Raw genomic sequence first — 17,275 nt, forward strand, 5'->3', positions numbered from 1 at the left:
CCTAACCTAACAAATAATCCAGTATATCGGCTATTTTCAAAACTTGTTTGCTGCTGGCTTCTTGTAAAGTGTAAACCCACAAGAACCGTGTTTTATTTAGACATGAATTTTATGGCAGTACTAAACGCCCCAAAGTGGTTGGACGGTTTTTAATATATGGCCATATATTTGCGATACAATATTTCACGGTAAAGTGTGATACGGCGAACTGCATACGTACAAGTTTCCGGACACGGATGCCGATATTTCGCGTTTTTTCTTAATAATCACTCGAATATGATCTCAATACTATACGGCCATCTATTTCCGATACAGCATATCACTGTGAAGTGTGATATAGCCAACTGCATACATACAAATTTCCGCATACTCACAAAGAAAGATTATGTATCTTTCTATGAGTAAAGTATTAATGCAGAGACAAATCGAATACTCCAATCGTCCTGCTATTAGTGTGATAAATTAATAAATCTAATTTGGATAGGCTATACCTACCCTAATAACATTTTGAAGCAAACTTTTAAATGTTTAAACGTGCGTTAGTTTGTGTGACAGCCTTCAAATACACCGATATTGAATGAGCGTCAGTGCATAAACCGAAAGAAATTGTCAGAACTTACTAAGACAAGCTCAGAATGGGGTCTAGGACGATTTGGCACCGGACAACTGGACGCCACGGAATTCGAAAATAAATATACGTTAGGTAATTATAGGTACTTTAAAAAAAATATTCAATATTATTATTTATACTTCAATGATTATATTATGATTTAATAGTTGGTAAGAATGTAAATATGCAGAAGTAAACAATGATTTAATCGTGCATATGTTTAAGTTCCAACGAAAAAAGAGTTTTTTTTATTTTATATAAAGCCTTAGGCAAGGTAATTCTCAATCCGCGATAAAGAATACATTACGTTAAGAGGAAAATGAATTCAAACTACTAAGTAGTAGATAGAAAGTGATTAAAATACCTCGTCTACACGTGTCTACGACAGTGCGGCGTCCAATTGTCCGGAGGCCAGTCGTCCCATTCCCCTCAGAATGCCTGTTACTATACACTCTGAATTGCCTGTTACTACACACCCGTTAGGTATTTCATTTCCCATTAATTCTGTGATAACCGAAATAACAATCGATTAAAAAACCGATCTGTATACGATTATATTCTGAAAAATCCCAGTCTTTCTCAAACATTTTCGCATGCGACAGCTTACGTAATAATTGTATAGTTAGATAATAAGTAGGTTGGCATATAAAGTAAGCTTGTTGGCGGTTGCCACGGCGGATCCGACTTTGTCAACTTAAAATCCACTCTCGTCAAACTTTCTCTTGTAAGTTTTCAATGCATAAATTATACAAGTCATTGATAAGTTTTTCATAGCTATATGAGCGTGCCTTCGTTTTGATATACGTAGATAGTGCTGTTAGACGAAACTAAAAAGATGTAGGGAAAATATTAATCTGTTTTAATCTCCCTGGAAACTTGGTCTTTATATTACGAATATTAAGTAATAGTATTCAATAATAGTTAGTTAGCCGTGAGTCGTGACTGACAAAACAAAAATCTTTGCTGTTGGCTGTAATAATAATATATTTTAACTTAATACTTTGGACGCTGAAATCGCACATGCGCGTAATGACCAGGCGGCCGATCGATGCAATTAACGTGCATTTTAAAGGTGCTAATTAAAATCTCATTATATAGTCAGCAGCGAATGAGTTAATATATTAAACAAATATAAATAGAAATTATACAGTTTTTTTATGAAAACGCGGGTAGAATTAAATTAACAATTCAATTAAAATACACAAATTTTGGTTTTCGTCCGGGATAGTAGATATTATAATTATTTTTCGCGCACTTCTTAACTAAGCCAATAGTTGAGACGGTGCGGAAATTGTGCTTACTATAATCATGGTGTCACGGCAACTGCACATTTTTTTATATTTAGTTTATCAATTAGATGTTTACAAAAAATGTGACATATCTTCGTTACGATTTTTCAAGGTAAGTCCTTCCGATAAATGTATTTCGCGTTACATAATGTAGTCTTTATAACCCTACAACAGGCCAAGAGGCCCAATGACAGTAGTGTGTTTAATAATAGAAGCGAAACAATCACAAACACCAAGGCTTTAAGAAAATCACGTAAATATATTGTGACCTCACCGGGAATTGGAACCTGGAACTCCCAGATGAGAGGCCATCACGTTACGCACTGAACTACGAGAGTGATAAACCGCTAAGAGTCTTCTACTCCTTGCTATATACCTGTTCTATTTCTATTATAATGTTCCTGTGGGAGAGTGTTGTTCAAAATACGGCGACGTGTTTTTCAGATTTATAGTGGCTATTACAGTGGTCATCACATCACTTGTAGTGCAACAGCCCGTGGTGTTACTGCGTTCTTCAAGTCGTCCCCGGCGAAGTCTATCCATCGCTATCCAGAGGATTTTGATCGCTGCCGCATCCTTCGACAAGGGTCGACCATTCGGCGCCGGGAAATATGGGCTTCACGGAATCGAATAAAATTCAAAAATAAATAAACGTGAATTATAGTCCGACCAACATCTCCATGTGGCGGAGAACTACAAGATGCAAACCACACCCTCTGGGAATGCCCGAAAATGTGGTCCGAAAGGGAAGAGATGCTTAAGTCGGTCCAACCTGCTGTTGGGCCCATCAGGCCGTCCGACCTTGTCACCACAAAGGCCAATTATATTGCATTTAAAAAAAATGTGGTGTCTTATTGCTAACGTGAAGATCTTTTCACATAGTTTTGTTTGTCTGTATTGTTTTTTGTATCTTATATATATTATTGTTATTAATTTCAAGTTTCCTTGCCTTTCTCTCCCATGGCACTTTTTTTAAATTACATTTTTCAGTAAACTCAGTTAACGCTCACTTGGTAGCGTGGCGATCTCGGTCTTGGGTATCTACTCCTGAGACATTACCAGGCCTATACAACTACTGATGCTTCACACCAAACGTAGGGTCTCGTGATACGCTCGATTAAAACCGAGTGTGATGTGGGGCGGGTTGGTTTTGAGGATCCATGTTTATTGTCATTTGTTGATGCACTGTGGAAAACTGCTAGGTATATATTTTGTTTTACTTTAGTTTCTATGGACTCCCATGTTTATAGAAGCTGACTTTACGAAAATAAATACCTCTGTTACTTAATTAACTGAGTAAAATATTATTGCTATCGTGGCAAATACGCGCACTCAATCTTGTAAGTACTCTGTTTATATTTTGATGTGAAATATTCATCTACTTGAGGCGACATATTTTTTCTTTGCTGATATGAAAGTGAACCATAAAAATAAATGGACACTTAGGGGATAAAAGATTTGGCATCACTGATATTACGACAATAAAGTGAATGCACGCGAAGCTCATTTTTTATTCAGTCCTTGCTTTACGCATACGCAACATTATCGACGTTCGAGGAAGGGCATTTGCAAAAAATTGAAAATATATTCTTTTATGCAGACGGAGTTATTATATAATATAAAATTAACGTGAGAAGCAGTGACTAAGAGGAAATATTAAAGTAGCTCTAAGATATTTTACATTGCCGATTCATTTGATTGCATTTTTTCCATGGCCATAAATAGACTTTTTCTTTGGCGTTATTTAAATGTTTATATTCTTTAAGATAGTTAATATGTATAAGAGTATAAGTACGTAACAAGCTACTATTTTATTTTTCTTTAAAAACGATGTAGTTGATGCAGAGAAATGAAGATATTTATGATCTATAGTCTATGCAGTTATGCAACCTTTTATGGGATAATATTTAATTTGTGTCTCAAGTTTTTACCAGATTATGATTCTTATGCTAATGCCATGGCGGTTATCAGGGGTCTAGGATGATTTGGCAGCCTTAGGCATGGTAATTGTCAATCCGCAATAAAGAATACATTATGTTGAATTAAAACTACTAAGCACTAGATAGAAACTGATTAAAATACCTCGTCTACGTTCTGAATACATGTCTACGACAGTGCGGCGTCCAATTGTCCGGAGTCCAGTTGTCCCATTCCCGTTATCAGACAGTTATCTGTTTTCTTTAGTGACATATTAAACACAGCATTTCAATAGCGTACACCAGGTTCTGGGTTCTATTCCTAGACAGCTCTCCATTCTAATAAATTATATACCTTCAAAACGCTGCATAATATACTTTTTTATATGCATAATGCATTTAGAATATTGTTTTTTAATATAATTGTGTGCAATATTCCACTAATTTAGTAAACGCTCAATTTTCTATAGAGTAAAATACTATTATATGGATCTAAAACATAAATTTTGCAATAGTTTCTACGTTTAAAAACTTTTTTTAAAAACAGATTTATGTAATTAAAAATATATATGTTAATAATAAATATATAAAGCGCTATTTTTCACTAACTCAACTTATTGAATATAAATAGTTCCACTTATGATTATATACTTATATAATATATTGAATGGCGGTGCACATTCATTGTATTAAATATATTTAAGATTTAAAATATACCCTATCTATATAGAAAGTGAAATTGGGTTGGTTTGGCATATTAATACAATATTTATATTTTCGGTTACTTGTTATGTTTTTACAAATAATATAACTTGTCGTTTCTACATCCATCGATTCACTTACACTAATACAAATCTCGCAGCATTGAAAAAATTCCTCCCCCTTGCAATTGAGCTGTTCTTTTATTTACCACAATCGCGAAAGTGCGTGAGTGTGTAAGTACACGTTTCCCAACACGTGTGGCATGATTTTCCACACCACGAAGCTGTTTATATCTAAAAGATTTGACTTCGACACGTTAACTATGATAATTAACCAGGGTAGCTATCATTTTCTTTGTTGTCTATGACCACTGTCTGGGTGAAATGGGTGGAGATACCATATACATATATTTAATCCGTATTGATCGCCGGTTGTCTTGAACGTACATTACAGTCATACAATAGTCGCAAAGTTTGTAGGAATTCTGTTTTTTTCTTCTTTTTTTAACACTTCCTTGAGGTCACGAGACCCAAATGAATGACAGTAGTGTCTTAAGTATTTATTTTATTTATATTTATTTAGACCATCCAAAAGTATCAATCACATAGGATAAGTATAATTATAATATAGAAAAAATAATGTGTGATGCTCCCAATAACAGCCGGACACAAAAAGCAGAATAAATCAAATGTAAGTTCACATAATTAGGTACAGCTGTAGCGAATGTAATTATTATTGGAGAGTTATTGAAAATCGTTAAAAAAGAATACACATTAGTAGTACCTAATCATAAAAAATCAAGATTGTTAAAACAGGCAGTATAGGAAAAGAAAAATACATTTTTTTAAATACAATTAAAATAAGCAGTCATACAGATACAATTAATCGTAGATGTAGATAGTGGAGTGCCTGCCATCCTAACATAACCCTCCCCCCCACCATCCACATCCACCATCGCAATCATTCCATCAAACTCAATTACAGTCCACTATAAAAAACGCAACCAGTTTACGACGGATTATAATATATTCAATTTATATGCAATCGATATTTAATATTACCATAAATAAATTGTCGATTTATTTTATTTATAAGGCGTTTGTTATGGAAATACATATCTTCAGACATTGCGACTTTATATGTTTCACTCGTACTTATAGCTTTGAAAGGTTTTAAGTCACTCACGATAATCAATAGTGGCACGGTCGTTCTGCTACTTCAGTACGATTTCTATATCGTGAATACGTCACCACATCTTGTACTTCCGTCATTTCCTACTATATTATATTATTATGACGTATAAATATATCTTTATGATATTATAATCTATTTAATAGTAGTTTATTTGTGATTATTGCTAGAGTTTTTCTTATATTCTGTGCTGATTTTCTTTGTGGTAAAGTTTAATAAAGGCATATATGCACATACCCTTTGGATTGTTTCATATCCACGAAGTAAATTTCTTACGGATACGTTGTGTTTGCACACTCGCTTTGAAGTTTTTTTCATTTGCAGTGAATGTTCACCCACAACTTATATATCGTCAATATTCAGAGATGTACGAACAATTTGCATTCGATTTATCCAATAAATGTATTAAAGAAACCAATAAGACTTATAAACACAAGTACCTAATTTATAAGGTGGACTTATCAATATACAAGTCAACTTCAAATTCACATTAAACGCAAATATTTTTAATTAATAGTCTAAGATATCAGTGGCGAAAGGTAGGCTTTTAAAATCCGATAGTGCACACCAAACTTTGTCAGTCATATGTAATTGTTTTTATTGAAATAGGACTACAAATTGCAGATAGTGTTGATTAATTTTTAAAATTCAATCAAACCTGCGTAAACTAACCCATAATCAATAATAGTCAAAAAAGATTCGTCTATCTATAAAATATCTAAAAAAAAAATCACAATAAATCATACATAATTTTAGATACTATATTATAGATAGAAGAATACGTTTTATTTATTATGGTTTGCAGGGTTTAATTGTTCTTTTTTTTAAACTAATCAGCTACAATTTGTAATCTTAGTTCAATGAAAACAAATATTTATTACCGAAGTTAAGTGTGCACTATTTATATCGCATCCTGATACCCTACATCCACCCCTCGACACTGCGTTATATTATATCATCATCATCAGCCTGAATCTATCCACTGCTGGATGAAGGCCTCTTCAAGCTGCTTACACTTCTCTCAGTCCTGTGCGTTTCGTTGCCATGTACTTATATATTATATATTCTTTTTAACACTATAGCAAACCATGAGGCCCAATGACAGTGTATAATAGTCGTTGAATTATTCAAATCTTTTCTACAAAATCTACGGATTTTTCAGACTTATCTCTCAAATATATTTTTTCACTTTTACGGGACATGTGAGCCCTTAACACATTAATTGTAACTACTATCAAAATCAATTTCTATCTTCTCCTAGGTAAACATTATCAACTGTAAATACCTACATTTTTTTTATAATATATGTATTATGTATTTAATAAGTTTATGAAGATATAAAAGTTACAGAAAATCCCACTTTTTCCACTTCGGCGATGAATAGGTGTTGCAGATGAAAGACGGCAGTAGTTGTCCATAATGATGGAGGGGGCGAGGGTTTATGTACTGTTTCAATAGTTACAAAGGTATAATAGATACAATATAATAGGTATAACGACTATTTTGTGCGATGTGTTTTTAACGGGAATTTATAATCGAGTGACATGTTGTCATGGAAAAAGGATTTTATGTCGGGGTAAGGAATAGGTATGGGATGGGGATATAGGATAGGGATAGGAATAGGGATATGTTGGGGATATAGGAATAAGCATGAGACTCGGGGAAATGGGATGCAGGGTCGTGGGTGGTTTGACTTATTACCTCTATGACCTCAGTTACCTGTCCGGTTACTTCGCTCATTCGTTGGATGTTCCTGTATAATAATAAATTACATAAAGATGGAATAATAAATGGGATAAATATAAATATCTCGGTTTGAGCGCCACTCTATGTTGATGCATAGAGACAATTGTGATAAGGAAAATTAAATGAAAAGCAAGTAGAGAAATTTCAACAATTGTATATTAATAAATAAGATAACTTGCGGGCTACAGTGTATAAAAATGTATAATTACTTAAGTGAATCACGAGCACCTAAAGCGATACAATATTTAATTAAATAAGAACAAAAACCCAAAAGCTAATTCGGTCGGTGGACCGTAACATAAAATGACAATAAATACCGATTACACAAAAGGCTCTCCAGCCTTTTCGCTGCCCTCGATTCCTTCCAGGACGGAATCGAGGAGTGCGTCTTCAAACGTGTGGGGAACGTGGAGTTCCTCCGATCTCCTGGCGTGGGGGGGACGTCCTTCAGATGGCCATCGTCCACGTCTCCAAAACGTCAGGAAATCGAAAGCCCTGTGCCCAGGGTCCGAGGCGCGGAACTGGCCAAGACGTCTGCTTCCTTCGAACGATCAGGACTGAGAGCCGACTCTCGCTTCGCCTACGTGTCAAAAGCCCGCTAGCCCGATAGCGCCGGAAATAGTGTCACGAACTCCGTACAAACTATCCCGTGCGCAGGCGCGATCCGGTCGTACTTTTTGCGTAGTGTTGCCCTCGTAAAGACTTCCTTGACTTAGTGTGTTATGTTATAAAATAACATGACATTACCTCCAACCTCGGTAAGAGAAGGACAAGCCATAGCGAGGACTTCGACTGTCAACTTCTCGGGGGGGTCTTCTGATAGCATCAATCCTCCCAGGGGTTGGGCATCATGGACGGCATGCTTAGAGATAGCGCGGCTACAGGCGAAGCGAAGGAGACATATAGATGAAATTTCCACTCTGTTATTTGGTGACAGAGGGAGAGGCTTATGAAGAATCCAAAAAAACGAAGAAGATTATTTGCTGAAGAGTGAAGAGCTGGGAGAGGTCTCGTAGATTTACCCTACCTAACCGGTCCACCAATAATTTATAAATTTTAAAAAAGATCTAATAAATATAAAAACACCTAAGCTCGTGTACATGGAAATAAATAAATAAAATATAATAATTTATCACAGATAATTCACATCATAATAAATAGTGAGGATTCAACCCAGCAGTGTAAAACTGCAATATTTAGAATGTATAAAAATTGATTTAGATAAAGCTTCCAAAAAGATATGAAGAGTTGTATAATAATTATTAGTTTGAAAAGATTTGATATCAGTATAAAAAATTGAAATAATAGCCAAAAAATTTACATAAATGCACCTCAGATAATAATATATAAAATGGTATAATAAATTAATATATTGCATATAAAGGAATTAATATTTTAGTTCAAGAAATTTAATTCAATTCATTAATTGATAAAATTGCAGAGATAGTATAATATAATAAAGTAATTAATAGAAATTAAAACTGCTTCCATAATTTGAGTAATAATATAAGCATTGAGTAATTAAGTTGAAAATAATAATAGATCAATGAATGATTTAATAAATTGATTTCAAATGATATTAAGTTATTGAAAAAAAGATGAACCTTTAATAGTTGGCAAAAGTTATAAAGTGCACAAAGCAAAAAATATAAATTCTCAATCGTATATGCCGTGGTTTTTGGCAAGTATACATAATAAAAAATAATAAATACAATAAATTCACCAACTTGGTTCGAACAAATAACATAATAATTAATAAACAATGAGTGCCAGTTTGCTTTTGCGTGAGGGCGTATCTGTCGGAAAGTAATAAATACTGTGCGTCAAGCACCGTCCGAATATTTAAAAAGAACATTACTAAAATATACTACTTTCAGATGTCTAATCTGAATAAAAATAACAGTGTGGCTAACAACCAACAGCTGTGATGTGGATTCTCTGTTAAGCCTGAAAGAACAAATGACGTGTGATGGACTTCCAAGCCATGGTCCGGATCCCAAGCAGCGCTCCCACAAATAAAATAACGCGAACAAGGAGGAAACTAAGCTAGAAAAGAATTCCTAGTACAAAATATAACATTAAAATTAATCATCGATTTTAGTATACTACGTTAAAGTCTACAATGGTGTAGCAAGATATCGTCCGTTCCAGAATATACGGCTCTGCTTCAAACTACTCTAAAACCTCGCGATAGCAAAACTAGCCATATCCCTTTCATACACACTTAAAGCTAACTACTTAAAATACTCCGCCGCAGATTCTGGACCAACTCAATCCCGCCAAACCCGAGACGCCATCTCGAGACAACTCCCTCCTTGCTGTTTGAGCTCCATCAAGAAGAGAACTGATCCGGATGAGCTAGAAAACGAAGTTAAGGAAGCACCACACGAAAACCAGGCAACGACGAGGAAACCATGAACACATCGGAAGCTAAATGTAATTAAAGAACAACATGGTTCGCAACTGGTCCGACATTCAAGTTGGGGCTGCAAAAATAAAAAATGAAAGGCTAAAGAGATCGTATAATAACGTCCACTTTCTTCCCTCAAGGAATTTTGATAAGTAGGTTGATTTCCTTCATACAGTCCAGGCCGCTGCACAACATCATCAGTGTTGACAGACGATCGCTTCTATTATTTGCATCACGCCTGCCAACTCACCACCATAAACATCAGAGTGCGGTGGAATCCACACAATCAGCGGCAGATTCCAACGCCAAAAAGAGAGGGGACTAACGGGACCGTCTTCAGCACCGATAGTTCAACCCAAATACCAAGAGGGTTGACTGCTAGAGAAAAAAAATCAGACGCGTCCGAGGAACATCTTCGGCACCCCGGATCACTAAAACACACCGGACAGTAGTGAGACACCTTCAGTTCCCACGACTTCCAAGGAGCTAGCAGCCAACAAATAATAATAAAATCTCCCCGCAACCTGTACCGACAAAGATACATTGAACAGAACAAGTATAACCAATCACTACAATCAATAAAAAAAAAAATATGAAAAATAGCAAACAAAACCGTCACGCAAAATCAAGTACAAAGGCAACTGGTATAAATAAAGATCACACGATCACCAGCGCGATGTACTTAATTAGACAATTGTAGGTAATTTTAAATATAGATATTTTATCACTAGGTAGCTAAACTGACAGGCCCTTCCAAACGCCAAGACAGCGGTTGCGTCTTCCGGGAACACCATAACTCTCATCCTGGCACTATGGTAGTATTTAGAATTGTGCTTGTTTACCAAAAGTTGGTCCAGATGCTGTTTGTGTGGTATTAATTGAGTAGGCCTCCTTCCCGAAAGGTCTGCAACCACCACCTTTGCGATGGACGTTCACCGGAACAAGGGTGTATTGCCATGTGCAGGAAAGAAGTCAGTAACTGAAATAGTTTACCATAGGTGAGTAAAAATTCACAAAGAAATTGAAATAAAGAAATATAGAATTTTATAATAGAAAATATTACTCAATGACATAATATATGTATAAAATTTGCGATAATTAATTCGATAAAAAGAAAATCAATCCAAAAAAGAAGCTTGTAAAAGAGCAAAAATAATAATTATAATTTAGAAATATCTGAGGTGTGTAATAGACAAAAGACAAAACAGTACAAAATTCCTTCACGAAAGAATTGAATATTAATAAATAGGCATTATTAAAATGCGGCCCTGACAAAATTCAAAATAATTTGTTGAGTGTCATTAGCACGGAAACACACCTTTCCATAATAATCAAAGAAAAAATATTTGACAGAGTGTGTGTCATAATGAATGAAGGTTTGATAACTCCTAAAGGTTTCAAACATAGTTGATAATAAATTAAATATCAGCATTGTAAAATATTGCCCAGTAAAATAAGCATGCTAAACAAGCAAAAAAAAAATAATCAATTATTAAATTCAAGTTAAATTGGAAGAAAAAATAATTTAGTTAGTTCAAATGTAAATGTAATTAAATATCCAATTCAAGATTGTATTTGAAAGAAAAATATTTTAATACTCAAAGAAAAATTTAATTATATCATTTAACAACTATACATGAATGGAAATATTTTACCAAATTCAAAATTAACATGTATGCAACACGTATATAGAAAATTCTTAAATAATAATTTTTTTTTATTTATCCAAAAAAAATTGCAAAATCAAAAAGAATGTAATTAATAATTTAAGTGAAAGTAAATTGAATGTTTATGAATAATAAATAGCTGATTGCTAGGATTTGAAAAGAGAAAAAAAGAATTTAAAGATATTAATTAATGTTAGCTTATATGCTTTTTTAAAAAATTAGGAGAGGACGGAAAGTTGCATATAGTTGAGTGAAAGCATCTAGAATGAAATCAAAAAGCTTTAAAAAAAATATGTCTTTAAATTAGAAAGGATTGACAGGAGAGAAAAAATTAAATTGATTCAAAAAAATATGTAGACGGAAGTTTTTATATAGGAATTAAGAAGGAAAATTTTATTAAAAATATTCACCTGTAAAAATAATTATTTATGTATAATAAATAATCATTCTTACGAAAGAACAGAATCTTGAAATTAAATATTTCAAATAAATTCTATGAAGGTGTCATCTAGCGACCGCAAATGTAAGCGCGCTTGACGTTTAACGTAACAGAAATCAATTTGAAATATGAATATTGAATAGGAATTAAAAATGACTAAATTTATTTCAATGAACGAAAGATTACTTCAATTTTATCAATAATGAACGCGAAATGAATAATTTCAATTGTCTACATTATAAAAAGAACAGATTTGAAAAAACTAATATCGAACTGTCAAACTAGTAAGAAAAACAATGTAAAAACATATTATCCGAAATAAATGTATTCTACCGTCGCAAATAATTAATTGTAATAGCAAAATAAAATGAATAGAAAGTTAATAATTAAGAAGAAATGAATTCAGAATAATTTAGTGTCAAATTTTAACAAGAATGTAAATCAATCACTGATAATCGATGACAGCGCGACTGCCGACTAAAATCGTGGAATAACCCGATAATGATTTTATTCGATATATAGAAATTAATAATTATTCACAATATAGAAATGGAACGAAAGGACCTTTTGTAAACTCCATTCCATAATAAGGTTCATCCAGCTGTCCAATTGATTTGGTGTTACATCCACATAGTATGTTTCAATCCAATGGTTCTATCAAATTTGAGGTTAATAATTCTTGTCATCCAGTAGGTATATAAATGTTCATGTCGATCTCGTCCAAGTTTGACATCCTTCCTTCTCCTTTGGAACTTTATTAAATCACTTATAGCACCATACTAAACATAAAACAAACTTTTTGCTGAAACAATCAATGGTTAACACAAATTCCGATGCCCAAATATTGACATTTCCATACCAATAATGTGGGTATCACATAAATTATAGAAGAAATATGTATTGATGATAAATGTGCAAATTGTATTTCAAAATTAGGTGTAAACCATATAAAACACTCTTAATATTAATTTGCGAAGGAATAATTGTAGCTTACAACACAAAATTAAATTAATTCCACAAGGTCAATAATGAAATTGGCGTGACGTATTGATCTATCATTTAGATCCGTCCTTCTTCGCGTACAGCATCGACTAGTCTCACGTCTGTTGCAAGTACCGCGTAAGTCAATAAAAGACTATATAAATATATGAAAAATATAACACACATAGTTACGACCACCGAACCAGAAAAATTTAAGAAAAATATAACGCAAATAATACGTTTTAATTTATTAATTAATTTATAAGTTTAATAAGTACTATGGATTAAAAAAAAATATCAAAATGCGTCTAAAATCACGCCGTGCGGCCTAGCTTGTACTACACGACGGTCAACCAAAAAATTTAAAAGTGAGCCGGCAAAAATCGGTATAATTAGAACTAATGACTCTGAAAACAAAATACCGTTACGGTAACAATTATTGTATGAAATCGTGACTAGCAAAATTTAAAGTTTTATAATCGGAACAAGTAAAATTTAGAACATTAGGACAAAATAACGAACGAGTTCATAATCCGAAACAAATAACCGCGAGTCTTTAAGAGGTAAGTCATCGTGTTTTGGAAAAGAAATATTCAAAAAGAAACACGATGCTTGTTGGGTGCCAATGTCATGGAAAAAGGATTTTATGTCGGGGTAAGGAATAGGTATGGGATGGGGATATAGGATAGGGATAGGAATAGGGATATGTTGGGGATATAGGAATAAGCATGAGACTCGGGGAAATGGGATGCAGGGTCGTGGGTGGTTTGACTTATTACCTCTATGACCTCAGTTACCTGTCCGGTTACTTCGCTCATTCGTTGGATGTTCCTGTATAATAATAAATTACATAAAGATGGAATAATAAATGGGATAAATATAAATATCTCGGTTTGAGCGCCACTCTATGTTGATGCATAGAGACAATTGTGATAAGGAAAATTAAATGAAAAGCAAGTAGAGAAATTTCAACAATTGTATATTAATAAATAAGATAACTTGCGGGCTACAGTGTATAAAAATGTATAATTACTTAAGTGAATCACGAGCACCTAAAGCGATACAATATTTAATTAAATAAGAACAAAAACCCAAAAGCTAATTCGGTCGGTGGACCGTAACATAAAATGACAATAAATACCGATTACACAAAAGGCTCTCCAGCCTTTTCGCTGCCCTCGATTCCTTCCAGGACGGAATCGAGGAGTGCGTCTTCAAACGTGTGGGGAACGTGGAGTTCCTCCGATCTCCTGGCGTGGGGGGGACGTCCTTCAGATGGCCATCGTCCACGTCTCCAAAACGTCAGGAAATCGAAAGCCCTGTGCCCAGGGTCCGAGGCGCGGAACTGGCCAAGACGTCTGCTTCCTTCGAACGATCAGGACTGAGAGCCGACTCTCGCTTCGCCTACGTGTCAAAAGCCCGCTAGCCCGATAGCGCCGGAAATAGTGTCACGAACTCCGTACAAACTATCCCGTGCGCAGGCGCGATCCGGTCGTACTTTTTGCGTAGTGTTGCCCTCGTAAAGACTTCCTTGACTTAGTGTGTTATGTTATAAAATAACATGACAATGTCCAATCAATTATTATGACCCGCTATTTATTGACCGGTGCATTATGAAATAATATGTTGAAATAATTATGAAATTAATTGCGGATCCGCTATCTCATAATATTATTACAAAATCTAATTATTATATATTATATACTGACTGATTCTACGTGAAAATTAATATTTAATAAATAATATTATAATTGCTATCTGGGTCACAGGAATCCGATGACAGCCACAAAGTAGTAGTACTAGAGGCCGCTAGATCGATGAAACTGTCAGTTGAGTTCTGCTTACATGGTAGCGAAATGCACAGGATCAAAAATAAAGCATATAAGCTTATAAAGGTTTACATCGAGCAGTGAATAGATCGATGCATGTCAGAATGAAACTCTTCTATGTCAACATAAATTTATCCAATACATACATTAAGGGCGGACGTGCTCAGCGTGGGTCAAAATGGAGCTTTTTTTCTATTTTCAAAGCATGATCCTGGACATACCTTAAACGTTGTATATAATCTATTTATATAATTTTGAAGCCTTATTGTCCGTTATATTTATTTTAAACATTTGATGACTGCATAAAGTATTTTTATTACATAAAATAGTATTCTTTTAAACCTCTCGTTTAACACATTTGAAGATAATTCTACAGATACTAATTATAAGCTGTCTTTAAATATAAAACTATTTAAAAAAAAAATCGGTTAGGTACATGTTCAAACACGCGCGTTAACATCATTTTACTCCCTACTTCAATTGTAGTTTGTCAATTTATGGCTACGGCCGTATGTTGTAACTTAACCACTGGGGAATGCCAAAAGAAATGGCGTATTTCAAAAAAATACTACCTTATTCTTAGGTCAATAATTATTATAAAGCAATCATTATTCATAAGATGTTTATCACACTTGAATGGTCAAAAACATAGCTTATAATAAGTATCTTTAGAATCATCTTCAAATGTGTTAATTTTGCCCATTTTTTGAATAATAAAATGCCTAATTCTTGTCAAATTTGGGATCACAGAGATTATCAATATAATTTTTTATCGTAAATATTTCACTACAATAATGTCAATATAAATTATACTGATGGTTTTATAAATGCTTTTAAAAATTAATAAATGTACAAAATCTTAACACCACTGCACATTTATGTACTGAAATATGACTATATTCTAAAACATTAGAGCGAGAGGTTTGAAAGAATACTATTTTATGTAATAAAAATACTTTATGCAGTCATCAAATGTTTAAAATAAATATAAAGGATAATAAGGCTTCAAAATTGTATAAATAGATTATCTACAACGTCTAAGGTATGTCCAGGATCATGCTTTTAAAATAGAAAAAAAGCTCAATTTTGACTCACGCTGAGCACGACCGCTCTTAAACTAAATTAAATACGGTATTTTTATAATATTCCATTTTTGAAAATAATTAAATAATAATATGTAGATTAGGTACTTAATCTTACTATATACAGAGAGCTTTAATTATTTTAGTAATTGATAATTGATAGACTTGTGACGAACTGTTAGTGAGAATTTCGCTGGCATGTTGTGCAAACAGAATCCATCCACCAAACGTATAAATAAAGGGACGGATAATTGCCTCCATACATCTTCGTATTTATTCGTCAATATCCTGTCGGGATACTACCCTCTAGTGAACGCTATCGACATACTGGGTGTATTGAAAAAAAACACAGTTAATTAGTATATTGATCGACATTCAGAACTGACACATTATTTTGTCCGACTTCTAGCCCATTTATATTTCATCAGTAGTGGTTGTGAGAATAATCAGAAAAACAAATTTAGAATCAACGGGATTTTCAAAAAATAAAATAATATTACCAACAGTAAAAGGTTTCTCGGCACATTCAAAAATCGTTATTTCTTACAGCGACACCCAGAATTTAACTCACTTCTATCACTTTTGTGTTCCCTGGGTGTGAAATATTTAGCCCCTCGTATAATATAACTTTTTACGTAATACGTTTTATTCAATTGGCCAGATATGGTGTGGTATGATATATTATTGTATATGATTGCAGTTTTGTCCAAAATAATTAATAATTAGATAATTTTAAAAAAAATCATGGCATTTATTCACATATAAATAAATATAGTTTGTTTTTCAAATAAAAATTAATTTTATGTACCTTATGATTTTTGATGTGTATAAATATTTAGGGAAATTTTTAATTTAAATTTATCGCTCAATTTTATCTCGACAGTGAACTATTGAAATTTCATCGAATTAGCGTGTCGTTGTCATTTGTATGTACCTATTCATCAGTGGTAATATCGGATTATCTTCTTATTTCCCGTAAGTATATCTGACAAGTGTGCTCTTTTTCTCAAATCTCGAAATCCTACTTTCCAAAAGTCACCATTCGCCACTGATAATTATGGATCAAGTCCAATTTTCATAAAATTTGATTTTTTTTTTGTTTCAGTGGCTAGATAAAATATTTTTCTATATTGTGTGTTAATATCACAATCGTAGCTCTACAATTTTCCGCATAAATGGCAATCAAATTTAAATTTAAAAGACATCATTTTAAATCAATTTAAAAGACATCAAATTTAATGTGAATCATGTCCATTTTGACAGTTCCTTCAACAGTATAAAGAGGTATTTGCTAACATTAATTTGCTAATATTAATAAAGCCTGAATATACTTTATGTTTCAACTATTTATTTAAATTGATCCGTGTACTATCAAAATATGGTAAATACATACAGTGAAAATATTCCTGAATT

Source organism: Rhyacophila brunnea, unplaced genomic scaffold (assembly GCF_057557595.1).
Source record: "Rhyacophila brunnea isolate RB1 unplaced genomic scaffold, BYU_Rbru_1.0 scaffold_16, whole genome shotgun sequence".
Lineage (NCBI taxonomy): Eukaryota > Metazoa > Arthropoda > Insecta > Trichoptera > Rhyacophilidae > Rhyacophila > Rhyacophila brunnea.